The following is a 13,777-nucleotide window of genomic DNA, read 5'->3' on the forward strand; positions in this document are numbered from 1 at the left end:
TTAGATAGTAAGGGTATAGGTGCTTGATTTATTTTCCTGATTTGTTCTTTTCTGTATTTTCTAAATGTTCTACCATAATTGTACATTACTCCTATAATCACACACACACACACAAAAAACGAAAACTTGCTGTGAAGATTAGTTGTAGACATTGAACATGTTCAGGATGTGATGCTATGAAAGAAAAGCAGAACACAAAATCTATGTTCTCTATTGTTGAAAGTATGCAAATGTGTATATGTATTTGGATCTAGACTAGAAAGGAAAATATTGAAATTAAAATAGCTACTGTGTTAGAGGGGCATGTGGATGATATTTTTGTTTGTTTTAAAACTTTTTCTTCATTGTAATTCTAATATTGTTTTAGTCCAATAAAAACACGACACAATTTTTAGGCTAGATCTTTATTCCCAGATGTTTTCACTTCCTGGTGTTTATTAAACTTACCACTGTTATTTAAGCTTCAGCTGTTTCTGAAACCTTTCTGGATTAGCCACTTCATGGGGTATAATCTTAAATGTTTCGTATTTTGTTTTGTTTTTCTCTCTTGAGTTTATTCATTAAACCAGTCATTCAACTAAACTAGAGGAAACATTACTTGAAGGACAAGAAGCATTGCTGGTGAATAGTGTATCTAACCTAATATTCTCTTGGCTATTTGCCTCTATCTCCTTTCTTTGTTACCACTATAGTTCAGTTAAAGGTTCAAGTTTGTTTTCAAGTCAATGAAATAGATGATTCAAGTATGTTGGGTGTCCTCTGGGGGTACTTATGATGATTTTTTGGCATTGGCACATCCTCCTGCAATGCCTGCCACTTAGAGCCCACTAGAGGGATGCCCCCTAGATTGAGAGTGTTTTATTAAGAAAAGAGTACACACATCTCACTCTATTCAGTATATGCTACTCTGTGCAGTTTTAAAATGTTGCAAATACACCCTGATTTCCCCTGTACTCATTTGAATTCTGTGACAAGCTATCTGCTACTCCTCTATGTCTGGTTGTGGTCCATCCCAGCTCAGCTGAAATGGAAATTAACATTATTTATTTATTTTGCCAAACAAACTGGAAAGATAATAATGGATGTCATTGCAGTGTCTACTTGGACATGGACTAAAAGGAGAAACTTCAGACAATTTCCCTACTTGTATTTTCATTGTGTAACTGCCATTTTGCTACAGATCAAGGCCACTGCCCAGCTGCAGCAGCAAATCCTCACAGTCCAGGCTAATCAGTAGCTCAGATGTATAGTACTCTAAGAAATCAGCATGCTGTTAATCCTGGAGCTGGAGCTTGGTTGTAATTTGTGATAATGCTTTTCTCTCTCTCAAAAAAAAAGCAAAGGTGTCATTTTATTAGAAAGTGTTTTGTTTGTAACTCTAGAAATGCCTGTAGCATGCACAAGAGAATTTACATAAAATAGATTTCTTTTTAACACACTGAAAAATCTCAATTTAAAAAAATTTGTAAAAAGAAACATCTGATCAAACCAGGCTGACCAGAAATTGACAATTCTGAAAGAAGAAAAAATATCCTAGAGTCCATTGAGCTTGCGGAGAAGGTCATAAGAACTTATAAATTAGAAATGCTATAACTTGCATGCAAATATCTGCAGCCCTTTAAGTACTTTCCAAAGGCACGGTGCTGACATGTCAGATAGTTGAGAGTATGAGGCTTAAAGAGGAATCTTATCATAGTCTTCCTAAAATTCCTACTTCAATGGGCTAGTCACCCTAGCAAAATTGTAAAGCCAATGAAATTTGGCATTGACATTTTCAAACTTTCTTTCCTCATCACCACAGCGCCCACCACTCCCATTTCCAGCAGGCATTATTCACATACACTCGTCTTCCTTTCTACTATGAAAATCTGCTTTCAGAAATAATTTAACATCCATGTTTTCTTCTAAATAATTATAGGCATCTGCCAGTAAGTGGAATATGTTTTTTAGGTATGTGGCCTCTGATATTCTATCCTTTGAGCCTCTACTTCTCTATCTAAAACAAGTTTTTAGAGCCTAGTTAATCCTTCAAGCACAAAATCCCTGGGGCCCAGATTAATTGTTCAAGCAGTGTTTCATCCCCCACTTCCTTTTGGGTAAGGTTCATATCCATGGATAGAGTTCTGAAAAATCATGGCCAATTACCCCTTTTGTTCATCAGTCTGAAATTGTTACATTGGATAATTCATAAGTTATGACTTCAGGCTAACTTTGACCTATAAACTATCTTTATTATAAAGAATCTCACTCTAAACTTAAATTCCAGGCAGAAACCCATAAAAATTGATTGTCTGGCATTAAAAATATATTCTCCCTGGAAACTGAAAGCAAGGTAAAATCATCACTGATCCGGTGGGACCTGGTAGAGGTGAAGAGCAGACCTAGGGACAGGTTTCACTCTGATCCCAAGTTTCCAGTGATTCTAATAAAGTAGCTTACTTAAAAAAAAAAAAAAAAAGGAATATTCCATTCTCAGCTCCCACATAGGAAAGGAACATTTCATGTCACGTTTCTCTTCCGAGACTGCAAATTCTTCCAAACACACCACACCCTTGTACTATGCAGGCCAATAAGAGTTAAACTGAGATTCCTGTAAGGTCCCAAGAGGATCTGATCCTGCCAAGTTTTTCCAGTGGAAAGTTTCTGATGTTTCTATTTCTTTTTCTCCCTTTCTTTTGTTTTAACTTTTTTATTGTTAATTGAGTGAAGGCTTACAAAGGCAGAACATTAGTTTTACATTAAGCAAATCAAATACTTTATCTCATTATAATGATTGTAATCCTTCCATTTACCAGTAGAATAGTTAACAATACCTCTATTCACTGTATCTATTGCATTTGTCCCTGTGTCTCCCACTACATTCATCCTTCCTCTGCTAACCTTCCTTTTGTATATTGGCTGCCCTGTCACCCATGTTAACTTGTATCTACCATCTCACCCATGAAAATTTTTTCCTCCCCACTATCCCATGTAACCATCATTGATTGTTTCTTTTATTAAGAAAACATTGAACTCATACAATATTTGTCCTTCTGTTATTGACTAATTTCACTCAGCATAATATCCTCCAGGTTCATCATATTGTGGAGTGTTTTGCAGATTTATCATTATTCTTCAACATTGAATAGTATTACATTGTATGTATGTACCAAAGTTTGTTTGACCATTCTGCCGATGGGTATTTAGGCTGTCTCTATTTGATGTATCTCTTGTAGACAACATATTGAAGGATCCTGTTTTCTTATCCATTCTGTTCTCTCTGGCTCTTGACAAGTACAATTAATTCATCTACATTCAGTGCAATTATCGATAGGTATGAATTGATTGCTACCATTTTGCTGTGTTTTTTATGTGTGTGTGGTGCTACTAGTTTCATTGTTTCACATAATTTTCAGTACTGAGTTAATGTTGTTTGTGAGTTTTCATTTTCATTTGTTCTGCTAGTGTTTACTGAATCTTTCTGGTTTTCCTCTTTTCTTATTTTGATGTGCAGGTATACTAATTTTCTTTTAAGTTACCCTGTAATTTATTAATTTTCCCCTGTTTAAAACACTCTGTTTTATCTTGAAATCTATTTGAATTTCTCTTCATATGGGAGTTCTGTATCTACACTATTCCCCCTTTTTGCTTTGTAGTTGCCATGATTATAAATTGTAATCTCTGATTCCCTATTTTCAGTCTTGTACTTTTGTTTCATTTTAAATACTTCTATTTCTGCATTGAGAACTGGGAGTTGTTGTCATGTATGGTAATCTTAGGTTGTTGTCTGTTATTTTTGCTTCTCAGTCCAAAGAACACTCTTTAGCATTTTTTGTAAAGTTGGTCTGATCATTACAAATTCCTTTCATTTCTGTTTGTCAGGAAATGTTCTAATTTAGCCGTCTCATTTGAAGGACAGCTTTGCTGGGTGTATGACTCTTGGTTGTCTGTTTTTCTTTCTTTCTTTCATAATTTTATATATGTCATTCCATTGTGTTCTTGCTTACATGGTTTCTGCTGAGAAATAAGTGATTAATCTTATTGGTTCTCCTCTGTAGGTAACTTTTCATTTTTTTCTGAACTGGTCTCAGGATTCTTTCTTTGTCTTTGGTTATGGAAAGATGGAAAGCTTGATTATGATATGTCTTGGTGATTTTCTTTTGGGATCATTCTATTTGGGTTTCTTTCCATTTCCTGTAAGCTTATCTTCTCCTCTTTCATGATGTTAGGGACATTTTCTCCTGACAACTATTCAACAATTTTCTCTGTGATTTTTATTCTTTTTTTTTTTTTTTTTTTTCTGGAATTCTGAGAACCTGAAAGTTGTTTTTCTTCATGGTGTCCCACATAACTCTTAGGCTTTCTTTGGATTTTTTTCATCTTTTTTTCTGATTCTTCTACCATACTAGTACTGAGAGATTTATCTTCAAAATCACTATTTGGGGCTTTCATTGGTCTGAATCCACTTCTTTGCACTTTCAATATATTACCCATTTCTGAAATCTTAGTATTAACTTCTGGATTTCTAATTTCTGATTTTGTATTGTTTCAAAATTTGCATTTATTTTGTCTGTTTTTTCTTGTAGTGTTTTCCTGAATTCTTCTAAAGTTCTTTCTGTGTTTACTTTTCTTTCCTCAATCTTTCTGTCAATCCTTATAAGGTACCTAAATATCACTCTTTTGAATTATTTTCCAGTTAATTCCATTATCTTTTCTTCCTCATAAATGCTTCTTGGCCCTGTATCTTGGTCATTTGTTGAGCTATTTATTCTCTCTTGTTTCTTCATGTTAGCTAAAATTACCTGTTGTCTCCTGGACATTTTCAAGTGTTGTATTTGTATTTAATGTATGTTGATGTAGTCTTAGCCTGACATCAACTTTCTCCTGTGGATGTATTGAGAGAATGGAAGTGTGTGCACCATTCTTGTTTGCCATATGTGCACCTCAGTTTAAGATAGGTTTGGCTGGTGTTGGCTGCTATCTGTCATGGATCACGTAGTATAGAAGTTAGAATTAGCTCTTGCCTGGTGGGTGGAGAATTACAGGGCATGGCTGTGGTTGGGCTGTATGGGCACAGTTGCTGTCTCCTTTGGGTGGGAAAGGGAAAACTCCTCCTCCTCACATACATAAAAGAAACCAAAACAGAATAAACAAACAAGGAATCACCAAGGAAACAAGAAAATAATAAATAAAAAAATAAACAAAAACAAGCAGAAACCAGGAAAAAAATAATATAATAACTAAATTGACAAAAGAGAAACAGGGAAATGGAACTATATAAGAGAAAAATAAGAAAGGAAATAAAATGAATACATTAAACACATACACACGCATACACACTTAGAAAACCCAGGGAGAGGGAAAAGAGAGAGTAGAGAGTAATAAAGAAAGATCAAAGGGGGAGGGGTAAGAAGAAGAGGGGAAATGAGAAACAGAAGAAGAGAAGGAAAACTAAATTCAATGGAGTGGAAAGAGAAGAAGGAGGAGAAAGAATAAACAAACAAAAACTAGGAAGCAACAAAATGAAGAAAACCAAACCTGAAAACAACAACAACAACAACAAAAACAACAGTGCAGCTCTTGGACTTGTAGAGGAGAAAATTCTGGGGGTTCCTGTGAGCCAAGTAACTCACAAGGTGGATATAGGAGGGATGTGGCAGATGAGTTCCTGGCCCTAGCTGGAGTTCCTATTTACCTCACTTGATCCCAAAGTAGTTCTGATGCCCTTGACTGAGCTAGTTTCAGTGTTTGTTAGGACCGCAGGCCAGTTGTGGGCAGAATTACTGGTTAAATACTGGTCTGGTGGCTCTGTGGGTTCTGAAGACTTGGAGCTAAGCCTGCCAGAATCTAGGTACCAAAATGGCACAGATGCACCTCCCCCCCCCACCTCACACTGGTGTGACTCCCTACCACGTGGTTCCTAACTCCCAGAGAGCAGTCTGTGTTGGACATGGATGAGGGTGGAAGCTTGCCATCCCTCTGGTTACCAAGGGAGTATGGTAATAAAGAAATTGCAACTTTCTCATCACCTATCTGAATCTGCTCTTTCAGGCCTTATTCTGTTGTCAAAGCTGCTCACAAGATTGCTGTGATGTGTCTAGCTGACAGTTCACAAGTCAGTCTCCTGTTGTCACCCTCCCAGCTCAGCTTCTCTACCCAGCAAACACTCAATCCACTTCTCTAATATTTCCTCTAAAGTTCAAGGTTCCAGAATTTTCACCTGTGCCTGTATGGGACCTCAAAATCAGTTTGAACCACAAGATCGGTAGTTCAAACTCACCAGTCACTCCTCGGAAACCTTGTATAGGGTTGCAAGGTGGGGCTTGATTGCAGATAAGGTAGAGGTTCAGTGAAGTTTCCTTCAGCAATACCACAGAATTCCAGACAAAGTGGGTTCAGGGTAGAGCTCCAAAACTCTGAACCACATAGATAGAAATATTTAAAATGTTTGAAGGCTTATAGCTAGTGGAACTTGTAGCAGAAGTAAGAAATCCAGTACTTTAGAATCTGCTGGGCTCAGCAGCCTGGAGCCGGCAACTTGGGTGAGACCAAACAATAATGTTTGGTTTTGCTTTGTTCTGTTGGTTTTTTGGTTTTTGTTTTTTTTTTTGGTATCTGCTCATTGGCTGTCTGCACACTTCTATTCTGGTGACTAGAAGGGGTGCCTGAGTGAGTGGACACTCCCTACCCCCACCATTGGAGGGTTCTTCCACCACGCATGCACACAGATCCTCTCAGCATTTAGAGGCACAGGCCTTTCTAGCTAGCTGAGTGCCATAGTGACCCTGTGTGGGATTTCCAAGGCTGTGAATCTTTGCCTGAGTAGGGGGCTTAGTCTTTTTCCAGTGAAACAGCTGGTGATTTCCAGCTGCTGGCCTTGGGCTTGGAAGACCAATTTGTAACCAATACACTACAAGCAAACAGCTTAAAACAGCCACAGCCAGCTCTGAACTGTTTACTAGTAGGGAAAAGGCCATAATGTGGAGAGGAGAGCGAGAGAGTTCAAAAACAAAACAGGCCAAAAATAAAATCCTGAGGTACAGCATAACAACAAACAGTGGCATCTTGAAACTTATTACATGGTCTAGAAGGCAAGAAGCTGAAAAGGACATTAAAGTCATACTTATATAGTTGTTGTTGTTGTTAAGTACCATAGAATCAGTTCCAACTCATAGTGACCCTGTACAGGGCTTCCGAGACTGTAAATCTTTATGGGGGCAGAAAGCCTCATCTTTCTTCTGCAGAACACTTGGTAGTTTTGAACTGCAGACCTTGAGGTTAGCAGCCAGATTCAGCAGAAACCATGCAAGCAAGAAAGAAATGGGAAGATATATATATAAAACCCTGAAAGAAAAAAAAAAAAATGTCAACCAAGAATCCTTTATCCAGCAAAGTTATCAATCAAATATGACGGTGTAATCAAAACCTTCTAGGATAGACAGAAACTAAGGGCTTTTGCCAAAGCCAACCCTGCACTAAAAACATCTTAAAAGGAATTCTGTGGACTGACAACCAACAAGAACAGACAACAACCAGAGATTGACATAAGTGGGAGCACTTTCCAGAACTAAATCAACAGATGGAAGAGTTGAGAACTGAACAAAACTGTAAGAACAAACTCAGAGAATCTGGGAGGTCAGTCTATGATCAAAACAATTACAATTTGAAAGAAGGTAAACATGTAGGAACAGAGATCCAGATGATGAGAAAATCAGGTCGATTATAGGATAAAATAGACTGCACAAAATGGAGGGAAAAGTTAATGGACTATAAGGTAACCTCAAAGAAAATTAACACTTCACAACATACCAAGAAAATGAAAATCCAACAAGTACATGGAAACATTAAAACTATGAGGAAACTCAAAAGAAAGAACAAAAAAGTGTGAACTCAACACAGGAAGACACATGGAGCAAAGAAAGCAGCAACACCACAAAAAAAACAAACATAATGGCAGCAATTAATCCATACCTATCGATAATTACACTGAATGTAAATGGATTAAATGTTAAGAGACAGAGAGTGGCAGAATAGATAAGAAAACAAGTTCCTTCAATATGCTGTCTGCAAGACACACATCTTACACACAGAGACAAAAACAGATTAATAGTCAAAGGATGGAAAAAATATATACCAAACTAATTGCAATAAAAAACTAACAGGAGTGACAGTACTAATATCTGATAAAGTAAACTTCAAGACAAAAACCACCATAACAGATAAAGATGGACATTATCTCATGATTAAAGGGACAATTGAACAAAATGGCATAACCATAATAAATTTCTATACTCCCAATGAAAAAGCTCCAAAATATATAAAGCAAACTCTAATAGATTTGAAGAATGAAATGGTTGAATCTGCAATAATTGTGGGCAATTTTAATATGCTGTTTTCAAAAATGGATAGAACAACTAGAAAGAAACTTGACGAAGACACAGAGGAACTAAACAACAAAATCTGGACCTCATAGATGTGTACAGAGCATTCAACCCAGCAACAGCTCAATACACATTCTTTTCCAGTGCACATGAAATAGACCATGTGTTAGGCCACAAAACAAACCTCCATAAATTTACAAATATCAAAATACTACAAAGCATCTTCTCAGACCACAATGCTATCAAATTAGAAATCAGCAATAGGAAGATCAAGTAAATAAAGTCAAATACATGGAAACTGAATAACACCCTGCTGAAAAGCAACTGGGTAGTAGAAGAAATAAAACGTGAACTCACAAAGTTCCTAGAAACAACAAACGAGAATGAAAACACAACATATCAAAATCTTTGGGACACGGCGAAAGTGGTGCTGAGAAGACAATTTATTGCAATAAATGCACACATCCAAAAAGAAGAAAGAACCAAAATTAACACATTAACACAGCATTTTCAACAATTAGAAACTGACCAACAGAGGGAACCTACAGTCACCCAAAGAAAGGAAATAATAAAGATTAGAGCAGAAATAAATGAGATAGAAAAAAGAAAAACTATAGAAAGAATCAACAGGACAAGAAGCTGGTTCTTTGAATGGATTAATAAAACTGACAGGCAAACCTAACAAAAGAAAACACAGAGAAGACACAAAAACACACATTAGAAACCACATGGGAGCAGTCACAATGGAATCAAAGGAAATCAAAAGGAAAGTAACAGAATACTATGATAAGCTGTACTCCAACAAATTTGAAAACTTAGAAGAGATGGATATATTTTTAGAAAAACAGGATCTACCTAAACTTAGACAGAGTGAAGTAGAAAACCTGAACAGACCCATAACAAAAGAAGAAATTGACCAGGTCATCAAAAAACTCCCAACCAAAAAAGTCCAGGCCCAGATGGCTTCACTGGTGAGTTCTACCAAACATTCAGGGAAGAACTGTCACCAATTCTACTCAAATTATTCCAGAATATAGAGGAGGATGGAAAACTTCCTAATACATTTTATGAAGCAAGCATAACCCTCATACCAAAACCAGGGAAGGATGTCGCTAAGAAAGAAAATTATAGACCAATATCCCTCATGAACATAGATGCAAAAATTCTCAACAAAACCCTAGTCAACAGAATCCAGCAGCACATCAAAAAGATAATATATCATGATCAAGCAGGATTCATATCAAAGATGCAAGGATGGTTCAACATTAGAAAAACAATCAACTACATAGGGTCACTATAAGTCAGAACCAACTTATATGGCACTTAACCACTTAACAACAAAGGCAGTCTTTGTTGTAGAGGGTACCTGTAGTGCATCTGCCAATCCACCAGATGTTTCTATTTCTTATCTAATGGCAAGCCCCTCTGCCTTCTTATCTGGGTTTTTTCTTCTTTTTTTAATGTACTCCTTCTCCTTTAGATCTGTGTGAAATAAAAGCACAGGTCTCTTCTTATTCACCTCTAGATTCGTGGGAGAGATAATGGCAGAGAGGGAATGCCTTGTTAGTTCTTATTCATTTGGACCTTCATCATCTCACAGGCCATATTCCTTCTGCCTCATCTCTGTTACTTGAAGGCACTTTTGTCCCATAGATTCTGTCACCAATCTAATTTTCATTTCTCTAGTTTCATTCAAGATATCTCCCTCTTCTGCCTCTTCCAGGATCACAGACCCTCCTATAACTCAGTTCTTTTCACTTGTGTTTCAACAGAAATGATGACTCCCTCCACCCATGATCTGGGGTGTCCATGATTCTGAAGGCTCAAAGAATTACAAACAAAATTAAATAGCCAATGTTTTCAGGTAGTTATGTAACTTAAACCATTTCTATAAGGAGGTAGACATGGAGTCCGAAAATCAAAAGGAAAGACTATGCTCAGCATTATTCAAGCTAAAAAAGCTAAATAAAAGATCCAAGCCTCAAGTTGCAATACTGAAGAATTCTATGGGCAAAATCCACTACTCATCTGTCAGTTTGTCATCTGTGGTGACTTGCATGTTATAATGCTAGAAACTATGCCACCAGTATTGTAAATATCAGCAGGGTCACCCCCTGGTAAACAGGGTACAGAGAAGTTTCCAGACTAAGACAGACTAGAAAGAAGGAGAGGCAGACTACTTCTGAATCTAACAGTAATATGGTTTACTATGCCAAGAATTACAAATTCAAAAGGAACGGTGTTACATTAATCATCAAAAACAACATTTCAAGCTGTATCTTGAAATAGAATAATGTCTGTGATAGGATAATATCTATACACCTACAAGGAAGACCAGTTAATACCACTATTATTAAAATTTATACACAAACCACTAAAGTCAGTGATGTTGAAACTAAAGAATTCTACCAACTTCTTCAGGCTGAAAGTGATCAAATATGCATTCAAAATGTATTGACAATTGTTATTGTTGTTAAGTGCCATCAAGTCTGCTCCAACCCATAGCAACCCTGTATAGGGTTTCTGAGGAGCAGCTGGTAAGCTCGAACCACGGACATTGTGGTTCAAACCAACTTTACAGTCCAGCACATTAATCCACAGTGCCACACCAGGATCACTGGTGATTAAAATGCAAATGCTGGAAACAAAGAGGAAGGATCACATGATAGAATCTTGCAAGATCAATGACTTATTCATTGTCAATACCTTTTTAAGCAACATAAAAAGTAATTATAAACATGGACCTCACCAGATGGAATACAGAAGAATCAAATTGACTATATCTGTGGGAGGAAACAGTAGAGAATTTTGATGTAATCATCCAAAACATGCACCAATTGGGGAACTGACCATCAATTGGTCCTACAAAAATTCAAGCTGAAGATGAAGAAAATTAAAACACGTCCATGAGAGCCAAAATATGACCTTGAATATATTCCATCTAGATTTAAAGGTCATCTCAAGAACAGTTTTGATGCATTAGACACAAATAACCAAAGAATAGAATGTCTGTGGAATGACATCAAAAACAGCATACAGGAAGAAAGTCATTAAAAAAACAAGAAAGAAAGAAAATATAAAAATATATATCAGAAGAGACTCTGAAACTTACTCTCCAGTGTAAAGACGCTAAAGAGAATTAAAAAATAAATGAGGAAATAAAAGAGCTTAACAGAAATTTTTAAAGGGCACCTCGAGAATACAAAGTCAAATATTATAATAAAATGTGCGAAGAACTGGAATTAGAAAAACAAAAGGGAAGAAAATGCTCAGCATTTCTCAAGCTGAAAGAACTAAAGAAAATATTCAAGCTTCAAATTGAGATAGTGAAGGATTATATGGACAGACTGTTGAATGAAGCAAAAAATATCAAAGAAAGGTGGAAGGAATACACAGAGACACTGTACCAAAAAGAAATGGCCAATGTTTGACCCTTTCAATAGGAAGCGTATGATCACGAACCAATGATACTAAAGGAAGAAGTTCCAATTGCACTGAAGGTATATGGCAAAACAAGGCTCCAGGAATTGATGAAATATATATTTAAATCTTTCCACAAACTGATTCAGCATTGGAGGAGCTCTCTCATCTATGTCATGAAATTCGGAAGACAACTACTTGGTCAATTGATTGGAAGAGATCTTTGTGCCCATTCCAAAGAGAGGTGACGCAATGGAATGAGGAAAACATCAAACAATATCATTAATATCACATACTAATGTAAAATTTTGTTGAAGATAATTTAAAAACATCTGTAACAGTACATTGACAGGGAACTTCTAGAAATTCAAGCTGGATTCAGATGAGACAATGGAATGAGGGATATCATGGCTGATGTCAGATGGATCTTTGTTGAAAGCAAAGAAAAACAGGAAGATGTTTATTTGTGCTTTATTGACAATGCAAATGCTTTCAACTGTGTGAATCATGACAAGCCATGGATAACATTGCAAAGCATGGGCATTCCAGAACACTTTATTGTGATCACTGGAAGCTATATGCAAACCAAGGGGCAGTCCTTCAAACAAAACAAGGGGATACTGAATGTTTTAAAATCAGAAAGGTGTATCCCAGGGATGTATTATTTTATCACACTTATTCAATATGTATGTTGAGCAAATAATCCAAGAAGCTGGATTATATGAAAAAGAAGGTACCATCAGAATTGGAGGAAGATGCAATATGCCGATGATACAAACTTGCTTGCTGAAAGTGAAGAGGGCTTACTGATAAAAACCAAAGATCACAGACTTCAGTATGAATTACACCTCAATGTAAAGAAAAAAAAAAAAAAATCCTCACCACTGAAGTAAGAAATAACAACCTGATAAATGGATAAAGGATTGAAGTTGTCATAAACTTCATTTGCTTGGATCTGCAATCAACATTCATGGGAAAAAAGGGCATTCAATAAATCAAACAACATATTGAATTATGCAAATCTGCTGCACAAGACCTATTTAATTTGTTCAAGAGCAAAGATATCAGTTTGAAGACAAAGGTGTACCTGACCTAAGCCATGGTATTTTCAGTAGCCTCATGTTGTTGTTGGTAGGTGCCATTAAGTTGTTTCCAACCCATAGCAACCCTGTACAAGGTTTCCAAGGAGCAGCTGGTGAGCTTGAACTGCTGACCTTGTGGTTCAAACTGATTTTGTAGTACAATGCATTAACTCACAGTGCCATGCCAGGACACAATAGCCTCATATGCATGTGAAAATTAGAAAATGAATAAGGAAGACCATAGAAGATTTGATGCATTTGAGTTATGGTGTTGGAGAAGAATATTGAAAGCATCATGGAATGTTTAAGAACAAACAGGTCTGTGTTGGAAGAAGTAAATCCATAATACTAATTAGAATCCAAGATGATGAGATTTCATCTCTCATACTTTAGACATATTTTCAGGAGGGACCTAGTCTCTGGAGAAGAACATTATGCTCTGTAAAGTGGGGGGTTAGTGAAAAAGAAGAAGACTACCAAAGAGATGGATTAGCAGTTTCAGTGAGCTCAAGTGTAATAATAGTGAGGATGGTGCAGGAGTGGGTAATGTTTAAGGCACCTACAGAAAAACAACAAAAGGCAAAATATTTAATGATGTAGGAAACATCAAAAGAAGATGGAAGGAGAGGTGGAGCTTGATGGCGGCTAAGGTGGAAGTGTAGTGAAGTTCACTGTCAGCGATACCACAGAATACCAGGCAAAGCAGATCCTGGGCAGAGCTCCAAAACTTAGAACCACAAAGATAGGAATATTTAAAAGGTTTCAAGGCTTATAGCTAGTGGAACGTGTACCAAAAAAAAGAAAGCATGTACTTTTGAATTTGCTGGGCTCAGAGGCCAGAATCGACAACTTGGGTGAAACCAAATGGCAATACCAAGCGGGAGAGCAGACACACCACAGAAAAATATTGTGGGA

The sequence above is a fragment of the Chrysochloris asiatica genome, unplaced genomic scaffold (assembly GCF_000296735.1).
Source record: "Chrysochloris asiatica unplaced genomic scaffold, ChrAsi1.0 scaffold00126, whole genome shotgun sequence".
Lineage (NCBI taxonomy): Eukaryota > Metazoa > Chordata > Mammalia > Afrosoricida > Chrysochloridae > Chrysochloris > Chrysochloris asiatica.